Genomic DNA, 21,098 nt, shown 5'->3' on the forward strand with positions numbered 1-21,098 from the left:
CATAAAAGGACAAAAATCAGTTTGAATGACCTCTTTGACCTCTCTAAGAAACCATTTTATTAACTTTCTCAAGCTTTGCATTTTAGCTCAGATCAGCTGTAAAATATTCCACGCTCAGGCCCGCTGTGGACCCTCAGCCACGGGTTGATTGGAGCTCATGGCCAGACTTTGAAACAATCCTCAAAAATGACCAGGTCACTGAGAGACACAGCTGAGATGAAACAGGATGACCTTACACTTCTAAGCAATTTTTGAGAAACTGAAATCAAATTTTAGAGCAGTGATTCCCTGGATTTACATCACTGCAAAGTCACTCTTCAATATAGTCACATCAATGCTTTTATAATAAAAGCAACACCTACACAAACAGAAAAAATATTGGCACAGAAAATAAAATCAAAATAATTGTGGTACTTAATTACACATGTGAAGGGAAAATTAGAAAATTAGATCTTTTACAGACAGACAAACGTCTGTTTTTACAGACAGACGGGCAAAAAAAGTATAGGTACATTACTACTCTGCTTTTTTGTAAGAGTAACCTTTCTCTAACCTTGACCAAAAGTTTTACATTCATTCAACGACATCTTAACCAATGGTTTTTGTTGTTTTGTAGTTAAACTGGGAGTTTAACAAAAGCAGAGTTTTGCAGAGTTGTCCAGTATTAATGCTGAGCTGTTTGCTCACAGATACAATAACTCATCTTCTATTAGGAATTCTTTGGATCTGAACCATCAAAAGATTTTAAAGATCCAGTCCATAACGTAAGCAGTCCTTAAACAACGTAAAGATTTAACTTGAAAGGACCAAGAATGCCTACTTTAGAGGTAACCACAATTTTATCCAAGGGGCTTGACCTTTATTTTTACTTGAATTTCAAAAGATTACTCACATCTATCAACACGTCTAAAGGTGAACTCTCTGTGACACATTTTGCATGCTTTTGTTAGTAGGTCCATCAGATGCCACTTTACTTTAAAATGGATCGACAAGTAATAAAAACACTTGCTAAGGCAATCTACAGCATTTTTCAAGGATAACAACTTCCCATGGCAAACAGCATTAAGCTACTTTGATTTATAGGAATTAAAAGTGATGTATCAATCTATTTAGGGGATTAAATTATGTCTCATTTAACAGCTGTTCAGTCCTATCCAGTGAAAATATAATTGTTTTCATTCTGTGTTAAATCAGCAGTCCTGTGGTTAAACTAGTTTTAGGATTCCCATTATCTAAATTAAGATGAAACGGGGATAGCTTTTCTCCAAACCGTGCCAAATCAAATCTTCATAGTAGCGCTGTAGCGCCCTCTTGTAATTAGGCAGCAGGTGAAAACAGCTAAAGACAAAGTAGTGTTTTAAGAGCAGAGCTCTGATCAAAGCAGTTCTGTGATGCTTTGATCTTAAAACCTTTAAATTTCCGAAGGTAACATCAAACAAAGCAAGTGCTGACCTAAGCAGGATTTGAATCCAGAGGTAAAATCAGTGGTCAGCAGCTTTATGTTCAAACAACTCTTCTCTGACTCTGTTTGAATTTAAGAGTTTTTTTCTATGATAGAAACACCTTAAAGGAAGAAAAGCACATGCAGCCAGTTTGTTTTCAGCTTGAAATGTGACATATTGTACATGACAGAAACACGGCAACAAAGCAAAGAAAAAGCTGGAGGAGAATGCACCAAAGAAGTAGTAAATGGAGTTTGGATATAGAATCCAGCTTTGCTTTGTACTGCTCTGTTTGCCTCAAATGATTCATTTATCCGTTTTTTAGTCCTTTTGAAAATACCAAATGCTTGTTCTGATTCCTAAATTCTTTCTCTGCCTACTTCAATTATTTTCTGATAATTCTATTTGCCATATTAGTCTCTGAAACACTCTGCAGCAGGATGTTATACGATACGAGGCAACACCAGCAGACTATTTCCTTTCTGCAAAATCCAGAGCGAATGGAGGAACTGCGTGTTCCCTCTTGTGTCCTCTCTTCTCCTTTAACCTTTGCTCTAATAGCACAGAGACCAGTGAGAGAAAAATGATAAATGCGTCCTCCCCCTCGCACTGGGAAATGTGTTTGTGTGTGTGAGTGGGAATAAGGGCCGTGAACTTGAGCGTATGTTTAAGAGAGTGTGTGTCACATGTCCTCTGGATAGGGTATGTGCGCTGATTTTTAGCCGCTCTGCTTCTTGTGAGTCCAAATTTTTTTGCAAATGCAAGCTGAATCATCCTTTGCCCAATTTCTTTTTCCCTAATCATGTCTAAATTAGTTTCATTGACCCTCTGTGCTCCGGCTGCTCTGACAGTAATGACAGATGGGTGGAAGGGGCTGGATTCTCAGTGCTTTCATCCTGCTGTTCCCTATTACCGCAGTGATAGCCTGAATATTCACGTGCATGTAGTCTGCAGAGAAGCAGTTTAGGTCAGGAAGGGATTGATGAGTTATAATATCTGTACAGATACTGTATTTCCTAAATAAATAAAAGAGGCAGAACAGAGCACAGGGAAAACTAAACATTTCATCTCAGTGCTTCTTAGCAGAACTCAACGTTAGGCTGACAGCTGACCTGAATTTTGGATTTTGATAATGAGGTCATTATTTTGAACATTTGAGCTAATTGCTGCACATCCTAAAAGCCAGATAAACAACACTGATTTCTGTGGGTGAGAGACATTTGCTGGGTCTAAATTTGAATACTTCTGTTAATACAGATGCAGTTGGCCTACGATACAAACATACTTACATGATTAAATATGAGATACATTTAACAACAGTGTAAAGTCAATGCATGTAAATTAAATCTTCTCCATGATGTTGCCCAATGGTTTCTGGACTCTTTGTTTTGATCACTGCCATGTGGTGGGTTTTTTTGTTTGTTTGTTTGTTTGTTTGTTTGTTTGTTTTGAATGAGGCTAATGGCTTAAGTGTCAGCTAACACTAGCAAGCTTGATTAGGAAGCTACATTCAAGAACCGCATGTGTGCATAACAAAAATCCATATTAATGATCAGAAATTACACCAACAGCACAAACACAGTGCAGAACTGTTCAGTAACTTAAATGTCACAGACTGTAAATCAAAGCAGCCATGCCCCAGACTTTAAGAATGAATGAACTCCAAATGGATGAGTTAGCTTATACTCACTATAGTTCATTTGCTGTGAGCGCAGAGGAAAGTGCAGAGGATAAAACTGCTTTGTTGTACCAGACCGAATACATGCTTGGATTTGGATGTTTTTGTATCACCAGAGAAGTTGGTGGTTCAGTTCTTGTGAGTAAAGTTTCTGTTGATGGTATCTGTTCAGAACTGTTACTTAGCACTAATTAGCATGTTTAGTGTCAATATAATGCACCCATATAGTTCTTGAATCCTAACATAAAGGTTCAGAGAAGCATATGAACAACTGCTTTTGCCTAATAAATTTGGATTGAAATAAATTTACAAGTGATACTGAAACTTAAGAACTCCACTTTTCATAGCCTTTAGCGATCTCAAGGCCACAAATGACTGGGTTCCAAGGGATGCCTTATTTTTCTGTCTTGATATTCACCTCAGACTTTACACTGTGGTCTTTACAGCAGCTTAAAGTGTGCGTTAAAGGAACCACCAGCTTCTTTGAGACTTCAGTAGGATGTCAGTAAGGTGCCCTAAACTCCCCCTACTCTTTAACTTGTACAGGGACTTTGTAGTGGGAGCTGCCTACAGTGAAATAATGAAAATATACCCTGGAGCTGGCTTTAGACTGGAGTACTGCATTCCAAGTGATGTATCACCATCAGAACTACATCACAAAATACCACCATCAGGTCAGACAACCTGGTCATACTTGTGAACTCAGCAAAAGAATTTGTGAAAGAGTGAGTCGCTCTTAGGAGCTCAGGGAATTCCAGCATGGTACCCATCTGCACCGTATCCTCCTGCTGGCTGTAGATTTGTTGATGCATCCTTCTACAATGTATTCAAAATGGCAACATTAATGATTAGCAGTATACAGAGTTCCCAACTTTCTGGCTAGTAACGAGTCAGTGTATTTGTAGTCATACAATACATGCAAGCATGAAAATACTTAAAGACTCAAATTAAATGTATCAGTATATGGAAGTATCTGATTTGAGAAACTTTTCACGTACCCATTTACATTTAGAAATGTTCAATCCTACACCCGCTTTCCCAGATGAATGTGCCTGATCCCATCTACCGGTGGATCACTGACTTCCTGACGGACAGGAAGCAGCATGTGAGGCTGGGAAAGAATGTCTCGGACTCTCGGACCATCAGCACCGGCTCCCCTCAGGGCTGTGTTCTTTCTCCTCTGCTCTTCTCCCTGTACACCAACTGCTGCACCTCCACCCACCAGTCTGTCAAGCTAATCAAGTTTGCAGATGACACCACCGTTATTGGGCTCATCTCGGACGGGGATGAGTCTGCCTACAGGAGGGAGGCTGAACGTCTGGTGTCTTGGTGCAGCCACAACTACCGGGTGCTGAATGCCCAGAAGACAGTGGAGATTATTGTGGACTTCAGGAAGCACACAGCCCCACTCCCCCCCATCATCCTGACTGACACCCTCATCACCTCTGTGGACTCATTCCGCTTCCTGGGTACCACCATCACTCAGGACCTGAAGTGGGAGCCCACCATCACCTCCGTCATCAAGAAAGCCCAGCAGAGGATGTACTTCCTGAGGCAGCTGAAGAAATTCAACCTGCCAACACGGACGATGATGCAATTCTACACTGCAATCATCGAGTCCATCCTCACCTCCTCCATCACCGTGTGGTACGCTGGAGCCACTATCAGGGACAAACAGAGACTGCAGCGTGTTGTGCGCTCTGCTGAGAAGGTGATTGGCTGTAGACTCCCATCTCTGCAGGACCTGTACACCTCCAGGACACTGCGGCGTGCAGCTCGGATCTCAGCTGACCCTTCTCACCCTGGATACAGTCTGTTTGACCTGCTCCCCTCAGGCAGGAGGCTCCGGTCCATTCGCACCAGAACCTCTCGCCATAAGAACAGTTTCTTCCCCTCTGCTGTTGGACACATGAACAATAACCATATGACTGTTCCCACCACTAACACATGACCCTACGCTGTGTTCACTGCATCATTCCATGTTTTGGCACTGATCACCACCTGCACTCATGTATATATCTTTCTACGTAGCACTTTTAATTCTTATTCTTACTTTTATTTTTTCATGTGTATTTAAGCGCAATTTATGTCAGCATGTTTGCACTGAAGCACCGCAGCAATTTCCTAATGTTGTAAACCTGCTCAACATTTGGCAATAAAACCCTTTCTGATTCTGATTCTGATTCACAGCACAGATAAGTGAAGAACTTCTATAATGAAACAATATCATTTTTGTTACTGCAATGTGATTACTGTACAGTACACCCAGTCCCAGTACTGCTGTAATGCGAATGCAGTTATACAGTATGCTGCACTCAAACACTGCTTTTAACATTGACTTACAGTTAAAGCTAGAAGAAGAAATTATGTTGTTCCATGTTTAACAACTTAATGAGATACTGGGTATGATTGTGCCATTCTGCTCCCAAGAGACCAGAAAGTACAAGAAAAAAGTGCAGCTTGTATTAAAAACTACTTTTATTATTTACTGTGTGTTAGAGAAGCAAGTTTAAAGCAGAGAGGTACATTAACTTAAGTTTGTGAGCGTGGCTGCACCAATCCACCAGCAACATTGTGCATATTTGGAATTTCTTGATGATGAAGGAGGCCAAAGAGACAAACTCACTTCCTTACTATTAAAGTCTACTGATTCCCTTTAAGTTAAACAATATTCAAATTTTGTTAATCTTATCTACCAGTAAAAACTGGCGTAAGAATCAAAGTGAAGTCAAAAAAGCAAAATTAATTTGCAACACTTTTACATATCACGATCACTGATAAACTTCTTGGTTGTTTTCATTTGTTACTCACACTACAATCGAAGACACACTGTGAAATAATCTCTTTTTGGGAATCCGCTCTTGATCTCCTTCCTGAACAATTGTTTTCTCTGAGCTTTTCTCGGCTTGTAATAATGACTGCGATGCTCAGTGGAGTGCAGTGTGGGAGTGAGGAGGAGCGGAAGGAGAGGTTACCTTGAACTCTTCTACCTTCTATCCCATGGATATACTTCCCTCATCTGGGAAATTTAGAGCTTTTTCAGAATTCTCTGGCAGAACGGACCTTGACCATAAGACATGAACCACATGATCGCAGTTTTTCACCAGATACTCCCTGTTAAGCAAGGATATAGACTCCGAGATAGAAATCACGTTCCAGGAAGTCAGTTTAAGACTCTGTGAGGAAGGGGGAAACATTAGACTGTGATTATTAAAGGCTATGGAGGACTGAAAAAAATAAATATATTAAGTACTTAATAAAATCTAGGCAGTAATTCAGAAAATTTGTTTTTATTCCAATTTATTCCCATTTGGTCAAGTCCCCTCTTATTATTGCAAATAAGTATATAAATATATAGTCGCGAGTCCGATTCCAGCCTGGGGCGCCTGTATCCAGTAAGGATCCAAGGCTAGACCCCCATGTTAACCAAGCCTACCGCAGACATGAGCAAGAGAGATAAATATGAAGGTCCGCATCAGGTGTTGAGGAACCAGGGCACCTTGATGAAGGTATCGGTTTATCCTTCAAGCTCGGGTCCTCTACCAGAGGCCTGGGAGCTTGAGGGTCCTGTGCAGTATCTTAGCTGTTCCCAGGACTGCGCTCTTCTGGACAGAGATCTCCGATGTTGTTCCCGGGATCTGCTGGAGCCACTCGCCTAGCTTGGGAGTCACTGCACCTAGTGCTCCGATTACCACTGAGACCACCGTTACCTTCACCCTCCACATTTTCTCAAGCTGTTCTCTGAGCTCTTGGTATTTCTCGAGCTTCTCGTGTTCCTTTTTCCTGATGTGGCTGTCATTAGGAACTGCTACATCGATCACTACGGCCGTCTTCTTCTGTTTGTCTACCACCACTATGTCCGGTTGGTTAGCCACCCCCATCTTGTCTGTCAGTGGTTATGCCCTGCCTTGTATGCCCTGCCTGCTAGCATCTTACACCCTGCAGTTATGTGCTGGATTGTCTCAGGGGCATGTATGTATATATATATCCACGACTGTGTCTTTAGCTAAAATATTAATCTTTATTGATGTTCTATTTACAAACTTATTTTGGGTACTTTTGGGTTTATGGCATGTTTTTATACTGTACTCTGTGGGTCCTGTACTGTATATTACTTAAAGCTACAACTATCATTTTTAATGTAATATTTTAAGATAATGCTATTTTTGTAATTAACAGAATCGGGAAAGGCATACCACAATTTGTCAGAAATGTATTCACTTCATCAATCAATGAATCCTTTCTTGAGAACAGATTTTATTAGCTTAAAAAAAGATGCTTGCAGCATATATAATGATGTAGCCGCTGCACATACACACAAGGATAAGAGACAAACAGAAAGTGGTCAAAACACTTTCCATCAGTGTTGTTTACTGATATCTGTGTATCATCCGCTTGTTGCTGTGGGATTTTTAGCACTTGTCTCTCGCTCGCCCACGCCAGTCCTCTAAAGCTGCTCCTCAAAAGCACAAACACATGCAGTGGACAGGAACAGGAGAACACAGCTCAGGGAGAAAAGAGGGGAGAATCAGAGTTGTTGTTGAGGGAATTCATGCAAGCAGAGAGTGTGAAGTGATGAGTTTTAATCCATTTATAATTGGCCGGGTTATCCTGGTATAAATTAAGTGAAGCTCTTCTGCATATTTGTTCCACTTTTTTATTTTATGAATAACAATTTATGGAAAGATGCTCAGGAATACCTCATTTTTATCTTTTCATTTAAAATAATAATAATAAAAAATCATAAACATTTAGAACAAATTCAAGTAAAGGCAATGAAGCTGGGTTACTAAAATCAGTTCTGGCCAATAAGGATCAAGACTGGCACTGTATCTTTTCTTCCCCTACTTCTGATGGGATGATGCTGGAAAATGAAAATACGCATGACTAGATGTGTCCTTGCACACACGTCAAACGGCAAACTCCTGTAAACTCTCCCATTTAGAGCTGGGGTTGTTTTGCGTCACTGCTGCACTGCTTGCAGCACTCTGCTGCCATGGAGACATGAAGGTTGTTTACCCAACTTGGGCATCAGCGATGGATAAAAGTATACCAATACAATTGTTTTTCCACTTCATGGAAATACTTCTTTCATTTTTATAGCGTGGTGAGAAAACTCACCATGTTTTCTGCAATTTTACCTCCTTCAAAGTGAAACAAAGTGAAATGAAATCTTCAATGATTTCAGGGTTAGTGAATGTAAATGTGACTGTTTTATATACTCACAACTAAAGCCTCAAACATATATGTAGATGTTTCCTTGGTAGTTTTTCTAAACCCTTGCTGTGTTAGCAGAGGATTAGACATGATTTAACCACAGATGCAACCACAATGCAAATACAGCTTATACAGAGGATGTAACATCCGAAATAACAGACTATGGGAGGCTTTTTTAATGGTGTATCTGCATTCTGCTGAACAAAGAAAAGAGATAGAGCTGACAGCTTATTCTGAAACAGAACATGATGTCCCCCAATAAGGAACACAGTGCAGGTGGCGCAAAGACTTTGCCTCAGTAGTGCCACTTTAAAGCCCCAGTTCAGGCCTCATGTGCATGCTACAATTACTTTCTACATGCTTCTTCTCAAACCCAAAAGCAGGGTTTAAAATTGACGTCTTCCAGCTGTGACCAACCTTAGAACAGGCAGCAGCGCATTAAGGTTACATTAGCAATTTTCTTTTCTGGCCTCAGACAGAACAAGACACTGAGAAAAACTGGAATTTGTTTGAAGTCACCAGTGTTGGGGAGTAACGGAATACATGTACCGCCGTTACGTATTTAAAATACAAAATATGAGTAACTGTATTCCGTTACAGTTACCGTTTAAACAGGTGGTATTCTGAATACAGTTACTTTGTTGAAATAAATGGATTACACTGCGGTACTTTCCTGTTTCATTTTGTCGCGGGTCAGGACTGTTTGGGTTTTGTTTGACAGCTACGTTCTGTTGTTCCAGGTGGCAGCGTTGCGGTTGCCATGGTTACAGGGCGACGCTCTCTCTCTCTCTCTGAGACTGTGTGTTTCCTGGGTGAGAGAGCGCCTTTTCGTTGTTGTTGTTGTTGTTGTTGTTGTGCTAAGCTAACAGGCAGAATGCTACAAGCATAGCTCTAAAGAATGTAGCATCATGGGCAGTGTAGTCCGTGTTGCAGGGAGAATGGACTGCCATACACGTTATGTGTCTGTGAGCGCGAGGAGGGAGAAAAAGGCCAGTGGAAAGGTACGAGTTGTCATTGAGCAAAAACGGGAGCTGGAAGCATGTAAATATAATAATAACCACTGCAGCCAAGAAGAGTGCCTGACGAGCCCAGCTGTAAGTAAGCTATTAAGACTCGACTGTACACCGTGTTCGTGTTTTCCTCCGAAACAATAAGTTCCGTTGGAGCAGTCTTTCAACGCCTCTCTCTGTCTTTCGCAAGAAAAGTTGACCCACACAACAAAGTAAAGCTATTTTTCGGCTACGAGCCGACAGGGACCCCGCCGTACTAGTCAGAGGTCCCTTTACTACAGTTCGGAGTCGCGGACCTTCAGTAATAGTAATAAATCACAGAGCAATAGTACATTCACGTTGTTGTAAAAAGCATGATAATATATTAAGTAATCCAAAATATTCAGAATACGTTACTGTCATTGAGTAACGTAACGGAATACGTTACAGAATACATTTTGGGGCATGTATTCTGTATTCTGTAATGGAATACATTTTAAAAGTAACCTTCCCAACACTGGAAGTCACGCAGTAAAACTTTGCTTTCACACTCTTATTTAAACTCTCCCTCTTGACTAACTTTACTCCTTTCGGCTTCATGTTTCACCCTGCCCCCCTCTCATTCACCCACATGTACTCTGTCTTGAGTCTAATGACTTTTATACCCTACATGCCTTCTTGGCACCTCCACTTCAGCTGCTGGAAGACAATTTGAGACAATACTCTATTTTTATACACACATCACAAATTATAACCACTGTGACTTTCTGTTTCCTGCAAAAAACCTCAGTTTTGTGAAGACGTTGTGGCTTTGAGTAGTAAATTATGGTAGAAGGCTTCCAGAATTCAAGGATATGTAATAAAAACAGCAGAGAAATTGTTTGAAGGTCCAGCATATGAAAAATGACCATTTAAACCTTGGATAGGCTTCCAAGTCATGCCCACCTCCCCAAAAAATTGGCTCATATTGAAACGACATTGAATTATGACCAAGGAGATTAGAAAAAAACCAAGTTGAGAGAGTCACAGATATTTAGCACACAGGTGCTCTGAACTTTTAATCATCACTAACTTGGTCACAAATCCCAACAAAAGTTTTGAGTGAATGGGTGATTTTGGTGGGGTTGAGTACTGCTCACCCAGTCGAAAGATACAAATGTTTTTAAATTTTATTTATTCTGAAATTTTTTATTTTGCTTAATTTTTGACAGCGTAAGGAGACTTTAAATGTCTAGCTAGCATAGGTCCATCCAGGAAACCTGATCAAATTTGGAGATCTTTGGAAAACAATATTAGGGGGGGAGGATCCAATTCACTGTCCATGCTAATGTCTTCTCCTGTTTCCGATTGCTTGTTTGTTGTGCTGTGCTTACAGTCCTGGACAAAAGCTCTGTCCCATGAGTACATCAGATCTACTGTATAAGCACTTTTGCCTCACAACAAAAAGGTCCTGAGTTCAATCCCACCACCAGGCCGGGGCCTATCTGCATCAACCATGCATGCTTTCTCTGTGTTTGTGTGGGTCCTCTTCTAGTAACTGGGGATTTTAAATTGCCTTGCATCAGATTGGTGACCTTTCCTATAATAGCAGGGATAGGCCCCAGCCCTTCTGTGACCCTGATAAGGATAAGCTGAAGTGAATAGATGGATTTCCAATTATAGTCAGCAGTATCTCATTTTAATCCTAAGGCCTGTTATCATGATAAGATGAAATGATTTATTTAAATTACATTTTAAAACTAAGTCCGTTTCTAGCAGTCCAAATGTTCTGCCAGATTATAATCAAACTGTAATCAAGACTTTTAAATCAAGTAAATACAATATACAAATTTTACCATGGTCTAAAAGGGAAAACTTAGCAAAATGAAATCTGGCAGACTTTGATCTTCACCTTGAGAAACCTTGGATAGAATAGTAACCTTTTATTGTCACTATGCACAAGTACAGTGAGATACAGAGCATCTCTTACTCTGTGCAGACATGTGGGAAAAGAAAGGGAGGTGAGGTGCACAGTTCTGCAGCACAATATACATATGAACAGTATTCAAATGTATCAAATGTATAAAAATTAAAAAAAAAAGTGTTATAAAAAGAGAGAGTCAGTTATTGCATGTAAATTAAATATTGCACAGTGCTGATGGTAGTTGTGTAGTCTGTGTCTAGAGGGAAGTCCTTGGTTTGGGGGGTGGAGCTGTGTTGTTAGTGCATGTGTGAGTTCAGGGTGGTCATGGCTTTTGGGAAGAAACTATTTTGGAGTCTGTCTGTCTTTGTGCTGATGCACCTGTAGCATTTCCCTGAGGGAAGCAGGTTAAATATGTTAAAGCCAGGGTGGGAGCTGTCTTTGATAATGTTTGTTGCCCTGTTGAGGCAGTGGGAGGAATAAATGTCCATCAGGGAGGGGAGAGGGCAGCCGATGATCCTCTGTGCTACCTTGCAGCTGCTGTACCTTACTGTGATGCAGTATGTCAGCAGGCTCTCAACAGAGGAGCGGTTGAAGGTCTGCAGCAGGTCGGAGTCCAGTTTGTACTTCCTGGAGACCCTCAGAAAGTGCAGCAGCTGCTGGGCCTTCTTGACGACCGCTGTGATGTTGTTTGTCTGGGTAATTTCAGTGGAGATGAGGACGCCGAGAAACTGGAAAGTGTGGACTCCCTCCACACACTCACCATTGATGTATAGGGAGGCTAAGTCATTGCTGTGCCTCCTGAAGTTGACAGTGATCTCTTTGATTTTCTTGGTGTTCAGTGCCAGGTTGCTCTCTGAACACCATGCTGCCAACTTCAGAACTGCCGAAGAAACAGAATCAATGAAGCAATTGATCTCCTCTGCCAGCGGCACACTCGGGTTTTCTGTTTTCACAGCACAGTGTCTGTGGTTTATGATGTCTTGTATGCCCTACCTGTGTTGTTGCTGGACAAATGGAACTGCTTCTTTTATGGTATGTCTTTGGCTTTTTTAATTCTCCTTTCAGATCAGCTCGAGCAGCCCTGTACAGAGCTCTGTCGCCTGACCTGAAGGCAGCATCGTGGGCTTTGAGAAGGGGCTTTTGGATTTGGATGACCAAATGTTTTTATCCACAGTCACATTTCTAGTCGCATACTAGAACTTGATATAGTCCAGAACTGATCCTGTGAATGTTCCTAGGTCCTGGTGTTCAAATATATCTTGGTCTGTCCGTGTGAAGCAGTCCTGTAGTTTGGAAAGTGCGTTTTCAGGCCAGGTTGTGCCACCTGGCACTGCGTTTGTAGAACTTGATGTAAGGTAAGAAGCTCCATCTTTGTGAAAACCATATTTGTTTTAGACAATGCACCACAGGGTCACTTGATAGTAAGCTCTGTCAATGTTTTTCATCTACTTTGCAGGTCCACTGGCCCCACCTGAACCTATCGAACCAACAGTCTCAAGCAGTTGTCTAACCTGGCCTCCCAAAGGTGGTTCTGTCATTATGAAGCTCTCCATTCTCTTTGTACTGTTGAGGTTTAAATTTATAATCTTAAATGCCTATATGCTGATTATTAGAGCAGGGCGATATGGCCAAAAATATTTATCACGATATATATTTGAAAATTTGCGATAACGATGTAACCGACGATATAATTGATGCGAGACAAAATACAACTCCACAACATTACTAGCGCAAAAAGACAACCTTCCATTTATATTCACTTAAACAAGAAGCTGGTTTTTATGTACATTAAAGCTTTATAAAAATGTAACAGTACAAATGCAAATTGCTTGCTGAAAGTTTAACCAAAAGGCATTTCCACTAGAAATGGGCTGACATGTCCTGAGCATAACCATGTATAATATCCACTGAAGTTAAAAAGAGGTGCTTTGCAACATTAAACTGCAGTGTGCAGTACGCATTTTTCGGACCATAAGGTGCACGGGATTATAAGGCACATTAAGCGAAACAAAGCAGTCAGATAAATCAAACTTTATTAAACTCATTCTTCTTGCTTCCTCCACTTCTGTACCATTGATTCATTAATGTTGAATTCTCTGGCAGCTGCTCTATTCCCATGTTGTTGCAGTATATTAATGACTAACCTCGTATTGTGGATGGATTATCTCAGTTGTTCTCCTGACTGAAGTTTGGTCCGTTTACAGCATCCTGCCATGCGATTGCATTTGTCTCTAACCATGAAGAACCTTCACGTTAACTTTTATAAGTGGAAAAGTGTTAGTGTTGGTCCTCCAGCTTCACTGTTTATGTTATGCTAACATAGCTGTGTCGCTAGCGATCACGTAGCACATCATTATATACCAGCTAGCCCAACTTCAGTAACCCTACAAACGTCACTGCTGTTTAGTTTCCTGTCTTCATTTATGTTGCAAGTGATAGCAGAGGTGTACGTTTGATTTTTTTCAGAAATCTCTCAGTCAGAACATGCAATATCATGCTTAGGTAACTAGCGAAACTAGCGAGCTAACTTCCGCTAGCTTCCTGCTAACTTCTAACTCCGTTAAATGTAATAACTTTTGTTTTCATGGATGCCTGGAAGTTAAACTTTATAGTTACACCTCGCAAAGCAGCAATGCTGATCGTTTTATTAAAGATGAAAGAATTTAGACAGTTTTTAACTCTAAGTGATGCTGCAGTGTTGTTTGACCTGAATCATACGGAGTTTAGGACCCAGATTACTCCCAGATTTAAGAGCATCTTAGTCCGACAAATATGACAATAACAACGGCCGCTTGCATGTTCTGCAAAAAAATGTGCTTTGTTGTGTATCTGACGGACAAACACCAAACCAGTTCCACATCACGGAAGTTGCACCATTTTTACAAACCAATTCTTTTTTTTTTTTTTTTTTTGATTGAATTAAAACAGAATGTGCAGTGTTTAAAGTGAAACAACGACACACTATTAGTCATGCATTAAAAAACATAACCTGTAAATACTGAAACAACACCGTGACCCAGAGAACACAGGCTGATTGTTAACAGGCGCCTCTTAGTTTACCCAGAATACTTAGTTTTTTTACAGATGACAGAGAAAGCTGAAAAACAAAACAGCTCCAGTGTTCACATCTAGATAGTTTTCTTCATTAGTATTCATTTAGAAATTAAATAACCTTTTTTTAATCGTTCTATATTTTTTATATAGAACGATTTTTTTATAGTAAATTTTATAAAAAATTGTAAATAAAAAAATGTATATAAAAAAAACATAGTGACTCTTTAAATATCCCTTTAATATGGAAACTGCAAGCAGCAGTGTGATCCATGTTGTGAGTGTTGATCTGCTTTAGTATAGTGGGTACCGATCTATTAAAATATGCTTGAATCGTCTATTTTCCTGCATTAACAAGAAACAATAGATTATTTTTATTATCAGCTTTTCTTAAAATGCAAGCCAGTTGGCTACTCTTCCTCTGCAGCCTTCTGCCAAAATGTTACAAACACAGATTAATAAATATAAACAAAAATAAATGAGTCAAGACAGAAAACAGCCAAACACAAATAGTAATGCACTTTTCGTTAATTGTGATTTGAAATGTAAAAAAGTTGAATGTATGTCTGTTGTTATGGATGATTTAATGGAGTCTGTGACAGTAGAATTGGATATAGAAAAGAGAAGTAATATAATTGTAACGTGTATATATAGGAAACCGGGATCACAGATTGAGTTATTTACAGAAGCAGTAGAAAATTTATTGAGTAAGGTTAAGGGAAATAAGACTGTATGTTTGTGTGGTGATTACAATATTGATCTTTGTAAAGTGACAAATGATAAGGCTTCGTCAGATTTTTTTGAACTATTATATGGTAAAGGATTTTATCCTTTAATTATAAAGCCGAGTAGAATAACGGAGAAATCAGAAACACTAATTGATCATATTTTTATTAATAGTTTGGAGAATAATATTGAAAGTGGCCTCATCATAAATGATATAAGCGATCATCTACCAGTCTTTTTTATTTTCGATTTAAATATGAAAAGAAAGAAAGAAGCTAGTTTTGTGAGTTATAGAAGGTTAAGAAATGATGAAGCAATTAATAGGTTTAGACAAGATCTCATGGAAACGGACTGGAAGGAGGTTTATGTTAATGAGGTCAACATTGCATACGGAGTATTTCTAAATATATATTTGGCCTTGTATGATAAACATTGTCCATTGATATCATTTAAGCATAAGAAAAAGAATATAAATAGGAAACCTTGGATAACTAAGGGTCTTGCAAATGCGTGTAAAAAGAAAAATAATTTATATAGGGAGTATATAATATATAGAACTAAAAATGCGGAAATGAAATATAAACTATATAAAAATAAGTTGGTATTAATATTGAGGAAAGCTAAGAAAGATTACTATAATAAAGTTTTTCAGGAAAACAAAAATAATATTAAGGGCATTTTGAATATTTTTAAAGAGGTATTGGGTAATAAGAACACACCCAAAGTTCGGCCTAATTATTTTATTAATAATAATCAAGTTGTTAAAGATAAGACCGAAGTAGCAAACGAATTCAATTCTTTTTTTGTAAATGTTGGACCTACTTTAGCAAATCTAATCAGGAAAAATGATGATCCAGGAGATGAGGAAGCCTGGATAGGTGATAATAGAATGGTTAATTCCATATTCTTAGCCGATACTACCATAAAAGAAATAGTAGCAATCGTAAAAAATTGTAAAAATAAAAAATCTACTGATTGTGATGGTATAGACATGGTCATAATTAAAAAGACAATAGATTGTATAAGTACTCCTCTTTGTTATATTTTTAATCTTTCGCTACAGTCAGGAGTATTCCCTGACAGAATGAAAGTGGCAAAAGTAATACCATTATATAAATCAGGAGATAAGCATAGTTTTAACAATTATAGGCCAGTGTCTCTTTTATCACAGTTTTCAAAATTGCTAGAAAAACTCTTTGCACAAAGACTTGATAGTTTTATTGAAAAATATCAACTAATACATGAAAACCAATTTGGATTTCGTAAAAATAGGTCAACGGCATTAGCGTTGTTGACTTTTATTGAAGATATTTCATCTGCAACACATAATAATAAATACACAGTGGGAGTATTTGTTGATTTAAAAAAAGCTTTTGATACGATACAACATTCTATTTTGATTTCTAAATTGTATAACTATGGAGTGAGAGGAGTAGCATTGAATTGGTTAATGAGTTATTTAGAGAATAGGTTGCAATATGTTTATTATTTTGGCAATACTTCTGAAAGACTGAAGATTGTATGTGGTGTTCCTCAAGGTTCTATTTTGGGACCTAAACTCTTTAATTTATATATTAATGATATTTGTGACGTATCTAAAAGGTTAAATTCGATTTTATTTGCAGATGACACAAATTTTTATTGCTCTGGAGAGAATTTGAAAGACTTGGTTGAAATTATGACTTCTGAGATGTTAAGAATAAAAAAATGGTTTGATGTAAATAAATTATCTTTGAATCTGACAAAAACGAAATATATGATATTTGGCAATCGTGTAAAGGAGGATAAAGTCATTATGTTTATAGAGGAAGAATTGATTGAAAGAGTTACTGAATTTCGTTTTTTGGGTGTAATAGTGGATGAGAATTTGACATGGAAATCTCATATTGAACATATTAGAAAGAAAATGGTCAAAAGTATTTATATTTTGGGTAGTATAAGAGATTTATTAAATTATAAAACAATGCGTATTTTATATTTTTCTTTGTTTTTTTCATATATCAACTATTGTGTTGAAGTTTGGGGGAATACATATGAGAATACCATAAAACCTTTAAACCTATTACAGAAGAAAGTTATACGAATAATTCATAATGTTAAATATAGAGAACATACAAATAAATTATTTATAGAATCAAAATTATTAAAATTAGGAGATTTAGTGAAATTACGGACATTATTAATTATGTTTAAGGCTAAAAATAATATTTTGCCTTTTAAGTTACAAAGAGTATTTTTGATGTGTTCAAGGGGAGAAGAGAATAGAAGGAAATTTTATTTTAAACATCAGTTAGCCAGGACTACACAAAGATTAATGAGCACAACGGTTAGGGGTATAAGACTGTGGAATTCACTTTATTATAATTTAAAGAATTGTATAAATTTACAATGTTTTAAAAAGTGTTATATGTTTAAAACGATAACTCAGTATGAAGAATGCGAATGAATGTGATGTTGGTTTGGGATTCGACCGGAGAGAAATGTCAATATTAGTTTGTTCCTGATTTTTGGTGCCCACCGGTGATATAAGTTCGATGGTAGATAGGGGGCAGGGTTTAATAAGAATATTTTCTTCTTCCTGCTCCTTTTCACACATGGTTGTTGTGTTTTGTTGACAGAAGATGTGGTTGTTTTGTTTGATTTGTAGTACCAAGTGTGAAATAAATAAAAATGAAATGAAATGAAATGAAATGAAATGCAGCCACAGATAAGCTGAAACCAAACAGGACTGCAACAAAATCTGATTTTCGGCTCATGTACAAAATGACATTAGAAAACAAAAAAAAAAAAACAACTTCATCGACTGATTTCAATCTTTGTTTTTGTTGCTGTTTCATTGGTTCAGTTCAAGTATCTGCAACTATAAGTATACGAAAATACATTATTTACATTATTATTAACGCGCAGTATTAACACAATATTTATCAAAAGCAGGATTACTGCATTGTTAATGCTGTTATGCAAGCAATGCTAGCACTTACTTACATGTTACTTAACTGCGATTAAGTATGAAAGTTACTGTGACAAGTTACTGTATTTTAGCCTTTATTTTAACTAGTATCTGGTTTCTGTAGACCAGAAAAAAAGTGTAGCAAAAATGTGGACACAATCCAGGACACAATCAAGCGTCCTCCAAAGTGCATGTGGCAGAGCTCTCCAGCTGACTATAAACACTCTCCTGGGGAAACAGGTTGGTATACCTGTCACCGAGACATCTCGTTGTCTCTTCCTTAACGCGAGGTCACGGCAAGGTCACGCGTGCTGGCTTTCGGAGGAACTTTTAATTTTGCGATCAGAGTTTAAAGCGAGGACGCGAAAACAGCCTGCTGGTAAGAACGAGGGGGAAAGGATACAAAAGACAGCTTAACAGGCTGCTGATGTCACCCCAGCACCATCAGAGCGTCCCACTCAAGCTAAAGCACCTCTGTTGTGTTGCTTTTGTCTGTTTCTTGTCAGGCCTGCGCCCCTTCCTATAATAATGAGCTCTTTGGCAAGAGATTAACTTCGGTGTGGTGTGTACTCATTAAATTTTTTAAGAGCTGTTGCATTTGCATTTTACCGTCCATTAAGTAGTATTTCCTGACTTAAGTGACTACATGAAATTGAGGGTAAAATTCACCCAATGACAGAAAAGCTGACAAAGAAACAATAAAGAAACACAAAACTTTGTTTTGGAAGTGTGTACCACATCTCACCGTCTTCCTGAGCAGATGGAGTTTATTCAAAACTGTAAGTGATAAAATCACCAAATACCAACCTATCTAACAATACTAGACACAACTGTTGTAATTATCTTTTAGCCTGTTACACTGACAAGCTAAAGCTTATTTACTGTTCTAACTCTGAATAGCAGGATTTGGTTTTCACCTTACAATTTGACAAATTTCTCTCAAGACCTGGCTTTGATCCTATCAGGCAGGCAGGGGGTACAAGAGCTCCCAAAGGGATGACTGCCCCCTGATGGGAGAATTGCTTTTACCCCAGCTGTGATTTGCTTGTACTGCAACATCTAATCCCAAATACTATTTTGTTAAAATCAGACCGTAGACTTTGTGTGATTAAGGCCAGCCTGGTTCCCTACAGCAAGACAGGCGCTTTTCACCCCCCAGTGAGGGAAACAAGCCAAGCCTGCCCCCACACAACAAAACAACACCCTACTCAACAGCAGCGTGACATTTCCTCAACCAGCAAATGAGATGAAAGCTTTAAACCATGAAAATAGTGGTTTGAAAGGCTTCTGAAGCCCAGCTACCCTGCTAGCACAGAATAAAGATGGGCAGTCCACATGCAACAAAGGCCAAACACAACAGGGAAAAACATCAAAGTGGGATTTTCGTCGAGGGAGGGAGACGCCAATTTGTGCCCACAGAGAAAAATGCAGGTGAATTTTCAGGTAAATACCACATAGCTGGTAAGCGCTACAGTTGTCTCTAACTCCTGAATGCAGAGTGTGATACTATTCACAACAGTGAGCTGAGTGCACTCTCACCTATTACACCGTTTGCAGTGCTTTGGTCCCAATTGATCTCCTCTGCCAGCGGCACACTCGGGTTTTCTGTTTTCACAGCACAGTGTCTGTGGTTTATGATGTCTTGTATGCCCTACCTGTGTTGTTGCTGGACAAATGGAACTGCTTCTTTTATGGTATGTCTTTGGCTTTTTTAATTCTCCTTTCAGATCAGCTCGAGCAGCCCTGTACAGAGCTCTGTCGCCTGACCTGAAGGCAGCATCGTGGGCTTTGAGAAGGGGCTTTTGGATTTGGATGACCAAATGTTTTTATCCACAGTCACATTTCTAGTCGCATACTAGAACTTGATATAGTCCAGAACTGATCCTGTGAATGTTCCTAGGTCCTGGTGTTCAAATATATCTTGGTCTGTCCGTGTGAAGCAGTCCTGTAGTTTGGAAAGTGCGTTTTCAGGCCAGGTTGTGCCACCTGGCACTGCGTTTGTAGAACTTGATGTAAGGTAAGAAGCTCCATCTTTGTGAAAACCATATTTGTTTTAGACAATGCACCACAGGGTCACTTGATAGTAAGCTCTGTCAATGTTTTTCATCTACTTTGCAGGTCCACTGGCCCCACCTGAACCTATCGAACCAACAGTCTCAAGCAGTTGTCTAACCTGGCCTCCCAAAGGTGGTTCTGTCATTATGAAGCTCTCCATTCTCTTTGTACTGTTGAGGTTTAAATTTATAATCTTAAATGCCTATATGCTGATTATTAGAGCAGGGCAATATCCATCCATCCATCCATCTTCATCCGCTTATCCGAGGTCGGGTCGCGGGGGTAGCAGCCTAAGCAAAGAGGTCCAGACCTCCCTCTCCCCAGCCACCTCCTCCAGCTTGTCCGGGGGAATACCAAGGCGTTCCCAGGCCAGCCGAGAGATATAATCTCTCCAGCGTGTCCTGGGTCTGCCCCGGGGCCTCCTCCCGGTGGGACATGCCTGGAACACCTCGCCCAGGAGGCGCCCAGGGGGCATCCTTGCCAGATGCCCGAACCACCTCAGCTGGCTCCTTTCGATGTGGAGCAGCAGCTGCTCTACTCTAAGCCCCTCTCGGATGGCCGAACTTCTCACCCTATCTCTAAGGGAGAGGCCAGCCACCCTTCGGAGGAAGCTCATTTCCGCCGCTTGTATCCGCGATCTCGTTCTTTCGGTCACTACCCACAGCTCGTGGCCATAGGTGAGGGTAGGGACGTAGATCGACCGGTAAATTGAGAGCTTCGCTTTTACACTCAGCTCCCTCTTCACTACGACTGACCGGTGCAGCGTCCGCATTACTGCAGCCGCAGCCCCAATCCGTCTGTCGATCTCCAGCTCCCTTCTCCCATCACTCGCGAACAAGACCCCGAGATACTTGAACTCCTCCACTTGGGGCAGGAACTCATCCCCGACCCGGAGTGGGCACTCCACCCTTTTCCGGCTGAGAACCATGGCCTCAGATTTGGAGGTGCTGATCCTCATTCCCGCTGCGTTACACTCGGCTGCGAACCGCTCCAGTGCGAGCTGGAGGCCCTCACCCGATGAAGCCAACAGAACCACATCATCCGCAAAAATCAGAGATGAGATTCTGAGGCCACCAAAGCGAAAGCC

General features: G+C 39.7%; 1 long non-coding RNA gene across 1 annotated transcript; it reads left to right on the forward strand.

Annotated features, from left to right (window-relative positions):
* The first annotated feature begins 9,141 nt into the window (after nucleotides 1-9,141).
* LOC146685530 (uncharacterized) lies at nucleotides 9,142-13,840 on the forward strand. Its single transcript, XR_014916728.1, has 3 exons — nucleotides 9,142-9,431; nucleotides 12,468-12,584; nucleotides 12,686-13,840. It is a non-coding gene; the product is annotated as an uncharacterized LOC146685530 (long non-coding RNA).
* The last annotated feature ends 7,258 nt before the right edge of the window (nucleotides 13,841-21,098 follow it).

Source organism: Copadichromis virginalis, linkage group LG19 (genome assembly GCF_057382275.1).
Source record: "Copadichromis virginalis isolate Kocher_CV1m ecotype Utaka linkage group LG19, C_Virginalis_male_GT1.1, whole genome shotgun sequence".
NCBI classification, from domain to species: domain Eukaryota; kingdom Metazoa; phylum Chordata; class Actinopteri; order Cichliformes; family Cichlidae; genus Copadichromis; species Copadichromis virginalis.